Raw genomic sequence first — 17,288 nt, forward strand, 5'->3', positions numbered from 1 at the left:
AACAGAGCACTCTTGTATTCTGTCACTTCCTTTATGCATCACTATGATTTCCTGAGCTCAGTTCCAGGTGTTCGACCTCTGCAAAACTGTTTTCCAAAGATTCCCAGTGACTGCACATGGCTGAATCCAATGGCCATTGGTCAGTCTTCATGTTCATCAGCAACTTCGACACTGAAGACCACACCATTCTTGAGGCACTTTTCACTTTCTTCTACTCTGCCGGGTTTTCTGATGCTTCTGTGGTTATTTCTTCCTAGTCTGCTTTGTTAGATCTTCCTATGCCCAAATTTTCAACACTGAAGTGTTCTGAAGCCCAATGCTCAGATCTTTATTCTTTTCCTTTCACATTCAGTTCTTAGATTACTGCACTGAGTTCTCCTGACTGCAGCACTCATTGAGTAACTGTTAACTTCGAAATTACTTACACGATATGACTCTCTTCTTTGAGCTCCACTCATCTGCCCAAAGCATCTCTCCAGAATATCTAAACTGGGTTTTCTCCACTACTCTACTCTTACCTGTCTTCTCTCTGCATTTTCAGTAAATGGCATTTCCATTCTCACTATTTAGGCTAAAACTCTAGTGTCTGTCTATAACAGCAAACAAATCTCATTTAAACTTAATTTCAAACTGCATGCAAAGCCCTGTTACTATTCTCCGCTTCTACTGTTACTATGTGCTCCAGCTCAGAATATCTCAATGTCCAACCACAACTGGTATCCCTACTTTTTGTCTCCACTCCTAGTGTCTATTTTTCAAAATGCAACATCAGCAGTAGTTGGGGCGAGAGCCTGAGATGTCCTGCTGCTCTGTGATTACCTGCTGCAGCCAACAGAGCTCTATTTGGAGACCTTTGATAAGGGAAAGCTGAGGTTTGCTGCAGTAAAGAATTTCAAAGTTATCCAGTACGAAACAGGGTTGGAGCCTATTACAAAGAGACTTTTGGTTGATTTCAGAGGTTAACAGAACAAGTGGCCTCTGGGAGAGGATGAAACATACCTAGGGGTAGATAGGCTAATCAAAAGAGGTTGGAGTTTAAGTATCTTAGCTAGAGCTGTAAATATGGCTTAATTGGTCTGCTCTCGTTTGATTTTGGTTTTCTGAAGCAGGATCTCATGTAGCCCAGGCTGTCCTTAAACATGCTACATAGCTGAAGATGACATTTAATACCTTATCCCCCTACTTCAACATTCCAACCACAGGGACTGCAGGCATGAGCCCCTAAGTCTTGTACATGATTTTGGTAACTCTCAACTTAATCTCAAATAGCTGTTAAGGAGCTTTATTCTTCTCTTTCCCCACTTTTCAATAAATAACACTACAGAGTGAGTCCACGGGTGCCTTGCTTGCATAGGATCACAATTTAATAGGTTAAACCTGAGTTTGGTCACAGGGTTACAGGAGAGGATTCTTGTGAGATTTTACAGAAATCTGAAGAACTGCTACTGGGTCATACTCAAAGGTCATGTTCACTTAGGCCTTAAGCATGAGTTACTCTGATGTTAGCACCTGTATTTGTAGCATCCTCATATTGACAGAACATCGTCTCTATGTCAGCGATCTTCAGAGCAAACACTGAGATGAAATTCTTGATTCAGTTGGAGAGAGACGTCAAGCACATGCCTGGGCAAGAGGCTACTTTTTCTTCCCAGGTCGCTTTAATTTCCCCCTTCTATCTAGCTTCAAAATAGAAGTCTGCTCAAGTGTCTGTTCTGCTTCTTAGCCATTCACACTGACAGAAGGACCTTCGCTTACGTAGTCCATGGGTGTTGCTCTCTGCTCTTTTCAGAACTGTGGTCTCCCCACTCTTGTCACCTCTTCTCCTACTATACCTCCATTTGTGGTTGACATCGAGATACCCTGATCTCCTTGCAGCTTCTCAAGTAGAGTGAAAGGTCTCAAGTCAAGTCCACTGAATTTAAAGCCTTTTGCCTATACCTTGCACACACCAGATGCCAAAATTGTGTGTCCCTCACCTCATCAGGGCTTTGTTCAACTATTCCCTTCAAAAAAAAATGTTCACTATATATTTTTAGTCTTTCTCCAAAATTTACTCCTCTGATTAATTTATATAGCTGATTTCTATTGGTAGTGTGATCATCAAATTAAAGAGTTATTTCTTCAAAAAGTCCTCAATGCCCCATAATCCAAGTCAAGTTATTCTGTAAGCTTCATAAATTCATGTTTCTTTACCACTATCTACCTTAACTTGTACTTACTCACACATTGGCATAATTTTTTGATTAACATTTTCTTTCATACTAGGTTCTAAGATTCATAAAATCATTAAATTTATAACTAACTCACTGCCTGATAATCAGCAAATCCCAATACATTTTTAAAAATAAAAAACAGACCAAAAGTCACAGAATATGTGATTAAATACATATTTTGTCATGTCAAACCACTAGAGGCAGAAACAATAATTACTGCTATGTTATGTCCTTTAGTTTTAGGTCATAAATTTCCACATGTGGAAGCTCACCATACTTGAGGCATACAAGAAAATGATGACGTGCCCTTCTGACTACAAGACATGCCCCTACTCCCTCTTTTCTCCTTGAGTATCTATCTTGTTTGCATAGTGACACTCCAGGAAGAGTGAGTATAACAGTTTTCAGAGAGTTATACATATTTGCCAGTGAATTCTCCAGCCACAGATTAGTCTTAGAGATTCCTGAATCCCACCTAATGGCAGAAGTGAAAGTGGTCCTGAGGACTCTTCAGCGCTACATGAAGGATGCCTGGGTGGTATTGGCATTAGAATGGACTACACAAATTAATGACTTTGACTTGCCTTCTACATTTCTCCTGACTCCTTTTCTAGCTGTAAGCTAATAACATGGGCTCTATCCCGTCATCATATGTCAATAGTGTGTACATGATACGGAGTTAATAGGATTTTTTTCTTTTCTTTCCTTTTTTTTTTTTTAAATCAAGCTGCTGTCACTTTCTGGTTTCCTTCTTCTCCCCATTCCATATATGCTGGCATTATCCAAATCCCCCCTCCTCGGTCATTTGACTAAGACTGCCATTCACCGAAAACATTTGCTCTTCTTGAATATATAGCTAGATGTGCTTTTTCTACTCTCCCTTACAGTTGGGGTGGCAGTGAAGCCAAGCTCTAAGCTCTAACAAGCAGGAACTAAGGTTCCAAGCAGGGACCATTAAATCTATCTACAGGTATCTCCACTTGCTTCTGACACTGAAGCTTATGAGGTGATCGGCTTTTGGGGTGATTTTGGATCTAAAGAGATGTCAACATAAGTCAATATCTGTCCTTGACTAACAGAAACTGAGTCCAGTTCCCATCCAACCACCTACGCCAGTCCTGGTCTGTGGCATATGGAAGAGATAAAAAATGATGTCTATATTACCACACTACACATTTCAGTGTCCTATGCACAGAAGCCTACTTTATCTCCAAGGAATACAGACTTCTCTTTGTTCTTATTTTTGTCTAGGTCTTCTTTTATGACTGAGTCTGTTCCCAAGTTTCTTAGTATTCACCAGACAGCAAATCTAATCAAGTCCCAGTTTCTTCTTTGAACTCTGACACCCGCTCTCACGAATGTTACACTGATGTACACTCGGTTCCCATAAAATCCACCTCTGATTGTGCACCTCCATGGCTTTGAATGCTTGTGCAAGTCTCTGTTATACCTGAAATGAAGTCCAGATTGAATCTGGCAACCTAGACCTTCCAGAAGGCCTGCCAATAGGGTACCCATAACGTATTTCAATTTTCTCCCTTATCACTGTTCTTTAATCATATCTTCTTTCTGGTACCATGTTTTAGTGATTTTCCTTCCTGCTTGCTTCCTCTCTTCAAATCTACCTTGAAATGACATCTCAAGTATTATGCATCTCAAAACTATTTCTAGAAAACAGAAAAACAATCACCTTATTTCTATGAGATGGCATTTTTTTCTGGTCTTTGGAATACGAAGACAAATCTCTCTGAAGACACACACACACAAACACACCTGTGACCCCCACAATAGAGGTATTTATATAAGATCCTCTATGTGGACAGATATAGACAGACAGATAGATAGATAGATAGATAGATAGATAGATAGATAGATAGATAGATAGATAGATACATACATACATACATACATAGATACATACATACATACATAGATACATACATACATAAATAGATACATACATACATAAATAGATACATACATAGATACATAGATACATACATACATAGATACATACATACATAAATAGATACATACATAGATACATAGATACATACATACATAGATACATACATACATAAATAGATACATACATACATAGATACATAGATAGACAGATATAAATAGATTTACAAAGAGAGCTATGACTGCTTGCCCTAATTACTTAGAAATCCTGTAATTGTTACAGATAAAAAGATAAAGATGGAGGAGTGTTACAGATTGAACAGACATATTAAAGCACAACCATGAGCTGGGCAACAGATTAGACAAATGTCATTCCAATACCCAGGAGACTGAGACAGGAGGACTACTAAAAGTTCAAGGTTAGTCTGGGCTACCTAATGAGTTTCAGGCTGCCTGAGACACAGAGATTCCACCTCAAAAATGGAAGCCAAAAAAAAAAAAAAATAATAAGTAGTACATCTACACCATAGGCAAAAAAACCAGAGAAATAAAAGATCCGAGCTTATAAAATGTTTTATTAAAATAACTGGAGATATAAATAAGATATTCTTTACAAATATCCATGCAAAGCCAAAAGATTTAAATGTGGATGGCCTAAAACCCGGCACGTCAGTAACAGGTGCTCGACTGTCTTGGCTGGTGCAGGTCGGGCTGTGTGGAAGATGGCTGCTAGGTATGGAAATGTGCAGGGAAAGCGCTGATCGAGCTGAGCCAGCCACACACAACCCACAGCTTAAAGACTGAGTGTGAAAAAGAATACTAACACCATCATGTGATCACCACCACCTTTTGCTTCAATACTGCATGACGGCATTGGGGATGATCTGCTGAAACAAAACACGGCACTGAACTGGGCTTCCCTCATTATTCTTCCTGTCTTCACCTGAGTCCCTTCGTAATTTGTATTTAATTCATGGCTCACAACTGTTTCCACTAGAGAATGTTAAACAATAACTTTCCCAGTGTCGGTACAGCCACAACACTGACTGCAGACCTGTGGACCTAAGGACTCTGATTCCTCTGAGAAGCGATTCTGGTGGTTGATACTGGTTGCCAAATTGATACTCCGTGATCACCTGGAAGACAACCCTCCCTGGGCTTCTCTGTGAGGGGCTTCTAAGTTGGTTAACTGTGGTAGGAAGACCCATCCAAGATGACAGTGCACCCTTCCATGGCCTGCAGTCCCGGGTTGAGTAAATAAGGAAAAGTGAGCTGCACAGAGAATTCATCTCTCTCTGCTTCCTGGTGTGGACACAGTGTGACCAGCTACCTCATGGACTTGCATTCCCTGCCATGATGGACTGGACCCCTTCTTAAACCACAAGTAGGAATAAACCCTTCCTTAGTTTGCTTTTGTAAAGAATGCTATTGCAGAAATGATAAAGGTAATTAATACAAGGCTATATCTTAAAGTACTCTGATCTCAGAAAATAAATACTAAGAGCCAATCACAGTAGATCAGTCCCACACTGACATGGCTATCCAAGGTCAGAGGGATCACTGCACTTCCTCATGGTCCTACTTTTTTTGATGTAGGGATGAGAGTGAAGAGGTGTGGGAGGCAGGACAGGATAAAATGGTGACACTCAAACCTGATACAGAGCACAGATTTCCAACACTCACACGCAAAACAGGGCTGGCATGAGAAGACACGCAGAAACACTGACATAAGCATGTACATACACACCCATGTCGGCATATGCACACAAAAACACACAGAAGCCTCAGATGCTTCCTGGCTTTTCATTCAAGGTTGTAAAGATAAAGTGACCTAATTTCATAACCTAGTTTAGAGCAACTCTGGTTCTCTAATCTTGTCCCTGAACTGAACTGTGAGGCAATGTACCAACTGTTCTGTCGCTACCTGCTGGGGAGAAAGCACTTCTGTGCTTAGCGTCATCATCTCGAGAAAAAGAGAGCTGGTGTGTTGGTGGCGGGAGGCAGAAGGGGGATCTGATTCTGTTTGAGCAGAAGTTCTGTTTTCCAGGGAGGGTGAAACAATGTCGTCCAGGGAAATGAATGAGAATTGGAGCTAAAGATGCTGTGTTTAAGACTGACCAGAGCTTTAAAGAAGAGCTTGTGCATCCCCAGTCTTGTCCCCTCCCCGTCCCCCACACTAGCCTGTGTCTTGCTCCAGAGAGCTTAAGGGGCAAAGCGTAACAATAAAACAGTGTCAACACAAAAGAGGCCCACCTTCAGTGTTAATTGTTTATGATCTTAAAAACAGGAGAGCGTTAACTGTGAACTGAGTCACCTTTGCAGAGGAGGCATGTGACATTTAAGAAGACACATATTATCTGCGGCACTGACACACTTCTAAATGGGCTAACTCACTCGAAACTGAGAGCTTGGATTCAAGCCCAGGAGACAAGAATATTTTTGGTTTCTATTCTGGACATGACTTCTTCCCCATTCTAGTAATTTGGCTTATTTCTTCCCAAATGGGCTTGGCTGTCATGTATCTTAATGCTGTCAGCGGGAACAGCCACTATTAGGAGTAGAGGAACCAAGCTTCTCCGAGTGTATGATTATCGACCTTGCTGTGCTACAATAGGAAAGACCAGAGAGGGGGTGGGGGTGGGGGTGGGGTCACTTGGCGTTAAAACAGATTATATTTGTTTCTTTTACCAGTTGGCTTTGGAATCATGTTTAGTAAGCTTTTCAGGAACTAGAGATTATCTGAGTTCTCATCAGTTTCCAAGGATAAGTTTACTTCTTATAGACTGAGCAGAGGCATTACAACCAATTTATGCCCTGGACTCAGTAACCAAGCAGCCCTAGGCTGTCGTGCACTCTCTGCTTTGAAAAAAACAGAAGACAGTGCCTGACTAGTCAGGTAACCAGAGTCCAAACTGAAGGTCTCAGCTAAGTCAAGCAAGAAACGATAACTGCTTTCTGTTTGTAGGCCAGCTCACTACGAGCAGAGGAACAAGTAAGAGAAAGGAATGAGAGATATCCTTTGGGTAAGAAAATCCCTGCCAGGGGTGGGAGGGTGGCCAGAAACAGAGACAGAGATGGAGAGACAGGGAAAGGGGATGGAGGGAGGGAGAAACAAAGAGAAGACATTGAGGGAGGGAGAGGGGGTAGGGAAGCTAGAGGAAACAGCAGTCTACATGCTGGGTAACTGAAGGCTGACATGACACTTTCATGCACCATCATTAAGAGGAGTCATTCAGGAGATGACAGTATGTGGACAGGCAGCAAGAACAAATAGTAGCAAAGTTTTAAAGGGAATGCGACTGATCGGAGTCACAGGACATCACTTGAGTAAACAACAAGAGAGATGGTAAGGGGCTTTGAGGAATAAGTTACAGTGGCAGTGGGAGGACATGTTGGAATATGTGTCATTAAGAAGGAAATTGTGGTGGAGAATAGAACTGAACACCCAGGAGTGCAGATGTACTGAGACCACAGGACAGACTGCCACCTCTGCACACCTCTACCCACATCCCTGATCCAAGGGGAAACTGCACAGTGCCTCTGGACATGGGATATAGGAACAGACAGCCGCCAGAACCTGCAGTTCTGGTCTGCGCCCAGGACTGGACTGAACTGGCCAAACAGCTCCACACCCAAATCCCATGGGGGAGAGAGCTGGAACCTCAGAAGTGTAGACACTCCTGAGAAGTCAGAGGAGACTACCCTCTGCCCACAGTCCAGACCCAAGAGGGAATCGCCTACTGACAACTGGGCCTGCTGGGTGCAAGGACCTAGGAGCAATCAGGGGCAGGACCCTTTGATTACTGCCTGCGCTGACAGCTGGAAGACAGTCTCCAGGAGCTCCAACACACCTGAGAGCAGAGCACCTGTTCTCAGAAAAGGCTGAAAGAAAACAGGAAAACAGTTCTACAGGAGTGCTGACACAGAGGCCTACAGCAGGGCCAAGTCACTCTCTGAAACAGCAAGACAAGCAAACACCAGAGACAACCCAATGGCTAGAGGCAAGCACAGGAACCTAAGCAACAGAAACCAAGACTGTTCGGCATCATCAGAGCCCAGTTCTCCCACCAAAGAAAATACTGGATATCCAAACACACCAGAAAAGAGAGATTTAGATTTAAAAATCACATTTTTTGATAATGATGGAGGACTTTAAGAAAGACATAAAGAACTCCCTAAAAGAAATGCAGGAAAAACACAAGTAAACAAGTAGAAGCCCTTAGGAAACACAGAAATCTCTAAAGAATTACAGGAAAACACAACCAAACAGGTGAACGAATTGAAAATGGAAATAGAAACAATAAAGAAAGCACAAAGGGAGACAACCCTGGATATAGAAAACCTAAGGAAGAGACAAGGAGCTGTAGATAAAAGCATCACCAATAGAGTTCAAGAGATAGAAGAGAGAATCTCAGGGGCAGAAGTTACCACAGAAAACATCGACTCAACTGTCAAAGATAATGTAAAACACAAAAAGCTCCTAGCCCAAAACATATAGGAAACCCAGGACACAATGAGAAGAGCAAACCTAAGGATAATAGGTATAGAAGAAAGTGAAGACTCCCAACTTAAAGGGCCAGTAAATATATTCAACAAAATTATAGAAGAAAACTTCCATAACCTAAAGAAAGAGATGCCCATAAACATACAAGAAGCCTACAGATATCCAAATAGATTGGACCAGAAGAGAAATTACTCCCATCACATAATAGTTAAAATACCAAATGCACAAAACAAAGAAAGAATATTAAAAGCAGTAAGGGAAAAAGGTCAAGTGACATATAAAGGCAGACCTATAAGAATTACACCAGACTTCTCACCAGAGACTATAAAAGCCAGAAGATTCTGGACAGATGTCATACAGACCCTAAGAGAGCACAAATGCCAGCCCAAGTTACTGTATCCAGCAAAACTCTTAATTAACATAGATGGAGAAACCAAGATATTCTGGAACAAAATCAAATTTACACGATAGCTTTCTACAAATCCAGCCCTAAAAAGGATAATAAATGGAAGACTCCAACACAAAGAGAGAAACTACATCTACACCTTATAGAAAGCAAGAATATAATTTCTTTGCAATGAAACCAAAAGAGAGACAAACAAACATAATTCCACCTTGAACAACAAAAATAACAGGAAGTGACTATCACTATTCCTTAATATCTCTCAACATCAATGGCCAAAATTCCCCAATAAAAAGACATAGACTAACAGACTGCATACGTAAAGAGGACCCGGCATTTTGCTGCAAGCAGGAAACACACCTCAGAGACAAAGACAAACACTACCTCAGAGTAAATGGCTGGAAAACAACTTTCCAAGCAAATGGCCTGAAGAACCAAGCTGGAGTTGCCATTCTAATAGCAAATAAAATTGACATTCAACCAAAAGTCATTAAAAAAGATAAGGAAGGACAATTCATATTCATCAAAGGAAAAAGCCACCAAGATGAACTCTCAATTCTAAATATCTATGCTCCAAATGAAAGGGCACCTACATACATAAAAGAAACCTTACTAAAGCTCAAAGCACACATTGCACCTCACACAATAATTGTAGGAGATTTCAACACCCCACTCTCATCAATGGACAGATCATGGAAACAGAAATGAAAGAGAGACGTAGAGAAACTAACAGAAGTTCTGAACCAATCTGATTTAACAGATATTTATACAACATTCTATCCTAAATCAAAAGATATACCTTCTTCTCAGCACCTCATGGAACCTTCTCTACAATTGACCATATAATTGGTCAAAAAATGGGCCTCAACAGATACAGGAAGATAGAAATAATCCCATGCATCCTATCAGATCACCATGAACTAAGACTAGTCCTCAATAACAACAATAACAACAGAGAGCCCACATATACATGAAAGTTGAACAACGCTCTACTCAATGACAACCTGGTCAAGGAAGGAATGAAGAAAGAAAGGAAGGAAGGAAGGAAGGAAGGAAGGAAGGAAGGAAGGAAGGAAGGAAGGAAGGAAGGGAGGGAAGGAGGGAGGAAGGGAGGAAGGAAGGAAGGAAGGAAGAAAGAAAGAAAGAAAGAAAGAAAGAAAGAAAGAAAGAAAGAAAGAAAGAAAGGAAGGAAGGAAGAAAGGAAGAAAGGAAGAAAGGAAGAAAGAAAGAGACTTCTTAGAATTTAATGAAAATGAAGATACAACATTCCCAAACTTATGGGACACAATGAAAGCAGTACTAAGAGGAAAACTCAAAGCTCTGAGTGCCTGCAAAAAAGAAACAGGAGAGAGCATATGTCAGCATCTTGACAGCACACCTAAAAGTTCTAGAACAAAAAGAAATAAATAAACCTAAGAGGAGTAGAAGGCAGGAAATAATCAAACTCAGGGCTGATATCAACCAAGTAGAAACGAAAAGGACTATACAAAGAATCAACAAAACCAGGAGCTGTTTCTTTGAGAAAATCAACAAGATAGATAAACCCTTAGTCAGACTACCAGAGGTCACAGAGAGTGTATCCAAATTAACAAAATCAGAAATGAAAAAGGAAACATAACAACAGAATATGAAGAAATTTAAAAAATTATCAGATCCTACTACAAAAGCCTAAAACTGGAAAATCTGGAGGAACCATTTGAACAACCCCATAACTCCTAATGAAATAGAAGCAGTCATTAAAGGTCTCCCAACCAAAAAGAGCCCCAGACCAGAAGGGTTCAGTGCAGAATTCTATCAGACCTTCATAGAAGACCTCATACCAATACTGTCCAAACTATTCCACAAAATTGAAAGAGACGAAGCGCTACCAAATTCCTTCTATGAAGCCATAATTAAGATTATACCGAAACCACACAAAGACCCAACAAAGAAAGAGAACTTCAGACCAATTTCCCTTATGAATATTGGCACAAAACTACTGAATAAAATTCTTGCAATCAGAATCCAAGAACACATCAAAACGATCATCCATCATAATCAAGTAGGCTTCATCCCAGGGATGCAGGGTTGGTTTAATATGTGAAAATCCATCAATGCAATCCACTATATAAACAAACTCAAAGATAAGAACCACATGATCCTTTCATTAGATGCTGAGAAAGCATTTGAAAAAATTCAATACCCCTTCATGATAAAAGTCCTGGAAAGATCAGGAATTGAACGCCCATATCTAAACATAGTAAAAGCAATGTACATCAAACCAGTAGCCAACGTCAAACTTAATGGAGAGAAACTTGAAGTAATCCCACTAAAATCAGGGACTAGACAAGTCTGCCTACTCTCTCCCTACTTATTCAATATAGTACTCAAAGTCCTAGCCAGAGCAAACAGACAGTGAAAGGAGGTCAAAGAGATACAAATTGGAAGGGAAGAAATCAAAATATCACTATTTGCAGATGATATGATGGTGTACTTAGGTAACCCCAAAAGTTCCACCAGAGAACTACTTAACCCAATAAACAACTTCAGCAAAGTGTCAGAGTATAAAATTAACTCAAACAAATCAGTAGCCTTCCTCTACTCAAAGGATAAACAGGCTGAGAAAGAAATTAGGGAAATGACACCCTTCACAATAGTCCCAAATAATATAAAATATCTTGGTGTGACTTTAACCAAGGAAGTGTAAGATCTATATGACAAGAACTTCAAGTCTCTGAAGAAAGAAATTGAGGAATACCTCAGAAGATGGAAAGAGCTCCCATGCTCATGGATTGGCAGGATTAATATAGGAAAGATGGTCATTTTGCCAAAAGCAATCTACAGATTCAATGCAATCCCCATTAAAATTCCTACTCAATTCTTTATAGAAATAGAAAAAGCAATTTGCAAATTCATTTGGAATAACAAAAAACCCAGGATAGTGAAAAGTATACTCAGCAATAAAAGAACTTCTGGGGGAATCACCATCCATGACTTCAAGCAGTATTGCAAAGCAATAGTCTAAAAAATGTATAGTATTCGTACAGAGACAGGCAGATAGGTCAGTGGAACAGAATTGAAGACCCAGAAATGAACCCACACACATATGGTCACTTGATATTAGACAAAGGAACTAAAACCATCCAATGGAAGAAAGGTAGCATTTTCAACAAATGGTGCTGGTTCAACTGGAGGTCAGCATGTAGAAGAATGCAAATTAATCCATTCTTATCACCCTGTACAAAGCTTAAGTCCAAGTGGATCAAAGACCTCCATATCAAACCAGATACACTCAAATTAATAGAAGAAAAAGTAGGGAAGAGTCACAAACACATGGGCACTGGGGAAAATTTCCTGAACATAACACCAATGGCTTATGATCTAAGATCACAAATCGACAAATGGGACCTCATAAAACTGCAAAGCTTCTATAAGGCAAAAGACACTGTCATCAGGACAAAATGGCAACCAACAAATTGGGACAAGATCTTTACCAACCCTATATCTGATATAGTGCTAATATCCAAAATATACAAAGAACTCAAAAAGTTAGACTCCAGAGAGCCAAATAACCCTATTAAAAATGGGGTACACAGCTAAACAAAACATTCTCAGCTGAGGATTATTGAATAGCCAAAAAAGCACCTAAAGAGATGTTCTACATCCTTAGTCATCAGGGAAATGCAAATCAAAACAACCCTGAGATTCCACCTCACACCAGTCAGAATGGCTAAGATCAAAAACTCAGGTGACAGCAGATGCTGGCAAGGATGTGGAGAAAGAGGAACACTCCTCCATTGTTGGTGGGATTGCAAACAGGTACAACCACTCTGGAAATCAGTCTGGAGGTTCCTCAGAAACTTGGACATTCCACTACCTGATGACCCAGCTATACCTCTCCTGGGCATATACCCAAAAGATGCTCCAACATACAACAAAGACACATGTTCCACTATGTTCATAGCAGTCTTATTTATAATAGCCAGAAGCTGGAAAGAACCCAGATGCCCTTCAACAGAAGAATGGATTCCAAAAATGTCTTACATCTACACAATGGAGTACTACTCAGCTATCAAAAACAATGACTTCATGAAATTCATAGGCAAATGGAATGAACTAGAAAATATCATCCTGAGTGAGGCAACCCAATCATAGAAAAACACACTTGGTGTGCACTCATTGATAAGTAGATATTAGCCAAAAAGCTGGAATTACCCTAGATGCAATCCACAGACCACAGGAAGATCAAGAAGAAGGAAGAACAAAATGTGGATGCTCCCGCTCCTTCTTAAAAGAGGAAAAATATCCATAGGAGAGGATATGGAAGCAAAGTTTAGAGCAGTGACTCAAGGAATGGCCATTCAGAGCCTGCCCCACATGTGGCCCATATATATACAGCCACCAAAACTAGATAAGATTGATGAAGCTAAAAAATGCATGCTGAAAGGGACAGGATATAGACCTCTCCTGAGAGACACATCCAGAGCTTGTCCAATACAGAGGTCAATGCTAGCAGCAAACCACTGAACTGAGAACAGGACCCCCTTGGGGGGAATTAGAGGAAGGATTGAAAGAGTTGAAGGAAGTTGCAACCCCATAAGAACAACAATGCCAACCAACCAGAGCTTCCAGGGACTAAACCACTACCGAAAGACTATACATGGACTGTCCCAGGGCTCCAACTGCATATGTAACAGAGAATAGCCTTGTTGGGGCACCAGTGGAAGGGGAAGCCCTTGTTCCTGCCAAGGTTGGACCCACAGTGCAGGGGACTATGGGAGGAAACACCCCATATGGGGAGGGGGAGGAGAGAAGATGGGGGTTTATGGACAGGAAACCCGGAAGGGGAATAACATTTGAAATGTATGTAAAGAAATATATCTAATAATTTTTTTAAATCTAAAAAAGGAACAAAAAAGAAGGGAATTGCGAAGGGAAGATGGACCCCCTAAAGTTAATCAAGCTCATGCACACAAAGCACTAAAAACATCTGCCACGACTGTGCTCCCAGCCATGCTATGCAGTATGTCGATCGTGCTCACTCAACCGGCACTCAGGATCCTCAGGAGCAGACCCCTTCCCAAAGTCTGTGGCCCTTGTTCTGAAGGGAATAAACTGTGTTCTCTAGAAGACTTTGACACATATGCCAGGTTCAGAATGGTATCCTTTCTACAAAAACTAGGACCCTAGGGATGGAGATTCCAAATCCAGGCTGACCTTGACTCTGGGTGTACCCTGAACAGCTTCCTCATCTGTTTTCCTTGAGTTGATGCAACTACAGGGGAAAGTGAGGGTGTGGGAGTGTTGGGGTGTTGACATGATGCCTAGTCCACTGAGCTGGAGAGGTATGAAGCGAGAACTTCTGCCGAAGAATCAAGGAGGCTGTGAAGAACACGGGGCTCCCATCAACCCTGTTCTGCACTGCTACTGGGGCCAAGACCCTCAGGAGTACCACTACTCAACATCCTATGAAAACAGGACATCAACCAAGGCTAGTGACTGGAAGACGTGTGTGTGTGTGTGTGTGTGTGTGTGTGTGTGTGTGTGTGTATGTCTGTGAGTGTGTATGTCTGAGGGTGTGTGTGCATGCACATATGTGTTTGTTTATGGGTGCTGGAAAGTCAAACCAGAGGCTTCTGTATACCTGTCAGGTATTCTACCATTGAGCTATACCCAAATTCTTCACTACCACACCCCCATTTGACTTTTTTTTTTTTTTGGTGGTGTTGGTATTCTGTTTACTTGGGTGACTTTTGTGAGGTTCTAAGACTAATCTGTCCTTAATAAATAATATTACTGAGTAAGTTTTATCATTAGTATAAAACAGTGGCTAGTGGTAGCAGATATGTTCTCAGACTGCTACTCCGAGGGGAGCCAAAAGAAAGGGTTGTTGTAGAGAAGTGGTCAAGAAATTCCTGAAGTCATCATTTGGTCCCTTGAGCAGAAGGGCCAGTTAATACCCAGGGTATCTGGCAGGAAAAGGCCTTCATTTCAAAGCCAGAATCACTTAAACTCTCACAGAAGAAGTCGGGAGACATTGAAATATGTCTAGATATCTCCTTCCTGAACGAATGTCTCCTACCCTGTAAGAGGGTACTGGTCTTCACTGGGCTTCTGTCTGCTGACCGTAGCAGACAGGAGATGGGTACTCCAGAGCCAACTCAGAGCCTCCCTGAAAAGGACTGTCCCTACCTTCTGCTTCCTACTGGACATTCAGCAGATCACTGTCACGGTGTCCACAACACAATCACCAGGAAGGAGGAACAAAAGACCACAACACACACCCAGTCTGATTTCCTATTTGTTTGGCCCTATTGTGTATCACACCTCCCAACACTAGCCAAAAATACTCATGAGTGATTGCTACAGTGCATACCTCTCTCTCAATGGGAATGAGAAAATAAGGCCTGGTAGCCTAATGCTGCCTTAGGCAGGAAATTCACTAAAAGCATTTTCCCACTATTTCCATCACCAGGGTCTTTTCATGTATCCCAGTCTCTCTCTTTTGTGTCTCTCTTGTGTCTCTCTTGTCTCTGTCTCTCTCTGTGTCTCTGTCTCTGTCTCTGTCTCTCTCACACACAAACACACACACCACACACACACACACACACACACACACACACACACAAACACACACACATACACGCTACCTTCGAGAACTGTCCAGGCCCAGGCCCCACTGTGCCATGATCCCACTATTCATCTATTTCTATCCATGAATTTTAGTTCTGTAAAGGAAATAACCATAGCTTCTTCACCCTTGGATCCCAAGAAACCCACCCAGGATAAAAAACAAGGATGGTGGCGTTTTCCAGGGGCAGAAAAGGAATGTGACAATGCATAAGGGAGTCTACTATGACAGACACACTTTAAAGGATCTAAACAAAAGTATGAGAACATGTGCTAAAGAAATGGTGGCCTTTGCAATAATGGTGGCACTAATAAAATAAATAAATAAAGTCACTCCCGAGGAGTGACATAAGGTAGACCTCTGGCCTCCACACTCATGGAGCCTTCCTCCCACAAAAATGCAACTTGCCCACCCACATGCTTGTATTTACTGGTAAAAGGTAGCAGTTACCTGGTGTGAAGGAAATGCAAACAATCTAATTTAGAACAGATGAAGGCAACTGGAAGGATATGAATGTCTTTCACATAATTAATCAAAAACATAAAAGAAAGAGATTACTATCAAAACATGGTCTATTCCTAAGGTTTGTTACAGTTTTCGTAAAGGCCTAATAAAGAGTTGAGAAGCTGGAGCGAGTGTCTGCAATCCTCAGGAGTTCAAGGTCTGCTAGAGTCACAGACCACATTCCGAGCCAGACTGGGCTACTGGGAGACATATTTTTCTCTCCAAATAAGTAAAAATGTGGGTTTGGAACATAGTTCAATGGTAGCTTGCCTAGCCCATGTAAGACCCTAGGTTCAAATTCAGTACTACACAGAAAAGCTTTGAGATCCCTTTCATTTCTTATGTTTCAAAGTCTTGGGTGACTGTGTGTGTTACAGTGTTAATTAGAAGCAGAAACGGAGGCAGGGAGATTTTGTAGTGGCTTTTTTCCCTGACCCAAAAAACATTCAGACGACTTAGTGGTAGGACATAACACAATATTTGTGTCAATACATAACTAGTGTTCTAATAATTTTAGGTTTAAGAGTATCAAAGATGAAATGAAGATTTCTCATCTTTACCCACCAGAAGGTGAGGCTAAGTCCTGCTTGCTACTGGGCCACCTTTTTTCTATTTGTCAGACTGTGACACTGGCTTATGGGGAAGTGTCTACCAGGACACCTGACATTAAGTCCCTCTAAAGGATTTCAATTCTGCTGAGCTGAGAGACTGTGAAAATAAGATTTGCCCGTATATACACAGGAACTGAAAAGTGGGCATGCTTTCAAGACTTAGTGCAAATCAAAACCCTTTTAGGCCTACGTGAAAATCAGGGCTTACTTTTTATGGTCCGTGATCTTTGCTAAGGATGCTGTGTGCTAGGTTCAACTCAACAGAATGTCATATTATCTGTCAGAAACAATGCAATGCGTATGTAGAGTGGAACATTATTTATCCACACAGAAGGAAAAAAATCCTGTAATTTGCAATAGGTGGAGTTGGAGACCTGGATGTCGTCAAATGAGTGAGGAACAGGAAGTAGAGCTCCATGTCGTCTCGCTTACAGGTAAATGGTTACGGGGTTTATCTTACACTGAGAGTAAGTCTGTGGTTACTAGAGGTTGGGAGGGAAATGAGTCGGTGGTTACTAGAGGTTGGGAGAGACAGGAG

The 17,288-nt window shown here is 41.2% G+C and overlaps 1 protein-coding gene across 12 annotated transcripts in view; it reads right to left on the reverse strand.

Moving 5' to 3' along the window:
• Dgki (diacylglycerol kinase, iota) overlaps positions 1-17,288 on the reverse strand; it is a 461,894-nt gene that overhangs the window by 291,061 nt on the left and 153,545 nt on the right. The gene's annotated exons all lie outside the window — the stretch shown is intronic.

Source organism: Rattus norvegicus, chromosome 4 (assembly GCF_036323735.1).
Source record: "Rattus norvegicus strain BN/NHsdMcwi chromosome 4, GRCr8, whole genome shotgun sequence".
In the NCBI taxonomy this organism is placed as follows: Eukaryota; Metazoa; Chordata; class Mammalia; order Rodentia; family Muridae; genus Rattus; species Rattus norvegicus.